General features: G+C 56.6%; 1 long non-coding RNA gene across 1 annotated transcript; it reads left to right on the top strand.

Moving 5' to 3' along the window:
- Nucleotides 1–694: 694 nt before the first annotated feature.
- On the top strand, nucleotides 695–1918 carry LOC119710503. Its single transcript, XR_005259563.1, has 2 exons — nucleotides 695–763; nucleotides 1152–1918. It is a non-coding gene; the product is annotated as an uncharacterized LOC119710503 (long non-coding RNA).
- The last annotated feature ends 712 nt before the right edge of the window (nucleotides 1919–2630 follow it).

Genomic DNA, 2630 nt, shown 5'->3' with positions numbered 1-2630 from the left:
AAAAAAAAAAAAAAAAAAAAGTTGCTCGCTATCCCCTTTCGTCAACTTCCAGCTAACTTTCGCTTTTCTCCCCCGGCCCCGCACCGCCCGCCCGCCGCGGCCGCTGTAGCGCGGAGCGGCGCGGGGCAGCGCGGAGCGGCGCGGGGCAGCGCGGGGGGACCCGCGGCCAGGGGCGGGCGGGCGGTGCGGGGCTGCGGCCGCCGCGGGGAGGGCGAGAGGGGCTCAGCCCCGCGCAGCCCCCGGCCCGGCTCCGTGCCCCCGGCCCCGCCGCCGGTACGCGGAAGAAGGGAGAGAAAGGACCTACTTTTGGGCAGTTTTCTCGCCCTCGCCTTGGATCTCATCGTGTCGGCGTGTGGATTCCTCTCCTCCTCCTTGAGCCCAGAAGCAGCTACACACTATCTTCATCTCCCCAGCATTGTCAGTTTGGACACCTTCGCACATGCGCACAGAGCATTCAATCTGACACCCTCACCAGGGCCAAAAAAACTTTCCAATGTATTCATCATCATCGGGCTGGTTTGGTCTTTTTTTTTTTTTTTCCTTTCTTTTTTTTTTTTTTCTTTTCTTTTTTTTTTTTTTTTTTTTTGTCCTATCCTCTTCCTCAGACCACTTATCTCTGCCCCCTCCTCTCTGCCGGCACCATCACAGCCTTCCCCTGATCTGCCCCTTTAAGAAAAATCAGCCCTCTCCGCTCCTAACCCTCCGCACACTGACCTTACACACTGGACAATATTTAAGGATCAAGGTGCCATCCTATAAAGAGGTGATTATTATTATTATTATTATTATTATTATTATTATTATTATTATTATATTATTACTGTTACTACTAAATAGCAATACTGTAGAGAAAGTTTGTTAGTAGTTGTCATCTTGTAAACGTTCCTAGTTTGGACACGCTTTTGTTTTTAATCTGAAAAATGTTTATTTACGTAACTTTTCAGCCAGTGTCTGTCTTTATTTTCTTCCTTTTTTACTTTTTTGAGCCCTTATTTTTTTGTTTTTTGTTTTGCCTTCCTCTCCCCCTTCGGCTCGGGGCTGGGGGGTGGTTGCCTAACTTTAAAAATAATAACTTTTAAAATAACAGACTTTGCGCTGTTGTGTTTTGTCGGTATTTCTCGTGTTTCTACCAGCATTTTTTTTTTCCCCAGCGTTTCGGCAGCTCCTCTCCTTTCTCCCCGGCTCGGGTTCGTCGGTGCTCGCGGGGCTTTTCCCCTCGGTTTGTCGCGGCAGCAGCGCCGGGAGGGCCCCGGGCCCCGCACCCCGCGGGCACCGGGAGGGGTCGGCGAGGGAGGGCGGCCGCTCTGCTCTGCCTTTCAGGTGGAAGGCAGCGCGCTGGGGCAGCGCTCCCCAGGGACGGGGGAAGCCGCCAGACACCCGAGGAAAGGGGGGAGAGGAAGGACAGACACCCCCGGAGCCCCCCAGGAGCTGGCCGCCCCTCCCCGAGCGGAGGTAGCGAGCGCCGGGGCAGAGGCGCTTTGAAGAGAGGAGCGAAGTGTAAATAGCCGGTGATTGATGTGCTGGCTTTGACTGCGGAGAAAGCACTATTTTAATTCAAGTGGCCAGGTCAGATGGTCACGGAAGAAGGTTGAAAGGTAGGATTTAATGAGATTAATATGGAGAGAGGGAGAAAACGCGCGTCGTCTTGAACATTCCATAAAATAATGGGGTGAGGGCAGCGCGGCGCTCCGCGCTGGAGGTGCGGACCCATCCCGGGGAGCCCTCGCACCGAAGGGCACCGCAAAAAAAACCCCAAAAACCAACAAAAAACAAAGCAAAACTTGTGTGGGTGCGTCAGGTCCCTGCTGGAAGCCATTCCGCCAGCTGCACTCCTGCCCTGCAGGTGGAACTGGGGAGGGGGGGAATATTCCTGCTAATTACCGGTTTTCCCCTCCTCAATAAACTCTTTAATTGCAAATGGGAGCAGAGGCCTTTCAGATGCTACCGAGGAGCCGGCGTTCGAGGGAAGGGTGGGGGAGCAGGAGGCCAAATAAAATAAATCCGTTTGAAGGGAGCTCGGAGCCACGTGTCGCCTAAAATGCCGAAGCGGTGCCTGTGAATTCCTGCCTCGAGGACGCCGTTCCACGGCGCGCCGGGCACCCCGAGGTTGGAAAAACAAGCTCTTCCCAGCCTCACCGGTGAAACAGGAGCTCGAGTGTTTCCAACTCATTGAAATATTTCTTCCAGCCATCCCGGACGCTCGCTGTCCCCGCGTCCCCCACCGAGCCGCTGCCGGGACGGGCGGGTTTCAGTTTGAAAGCGTCGTCCCGGGTTATTTCTCGCTGTTATTGCAGCGGTCTTCTGGCAGAAGACCGGGTAGAGCCGGGAGACCCGCGGCTGGCCGTGGGGAGGATGCCCCGGTCGCCGCGTCCCCGTCGCCGAGCCGGGGAACGAAGGTCACGGAGGGCTCGGAGCACCGGGCGGGCACCGCGGCCGTGCCCTCCCGCAGCCCGAGCCCCGCACAACCCCGGCTTTTGTTTTCTGGCCAAATCCCCCCCATCTCCATCACCCAGACCCCCCCCCAGGAATCAAGCTCCTGCGGGGAACAGCCCCGCTCCAGCGGAGCCGCTCGGGGATATTCGGGGAGAGGCAAAACGCTTTCGGGGGTGCACGGTTGGGGTGGCTGCGGG

This window comes from Motacilla alba, chromosome 21, assembly GCF_015832195.1.
Source record: "Motacilla alba alba isolate MOTALB_02 chromosome 21, Motacilla_alba_V1.0_pri, whole genome shotgun sequence".
NCBI classification, from domain to species: Eukaryota; Metazoa; Chordata; class Aves; order Passeriformes; family Motacillidae; genus Motacilla; species Motacilla alba.
The sequence above is the reverse complement of the archived record's forward strand: the minus strand, read 5'-3'. Positions and strand labels throughout refer to the sequence as shown.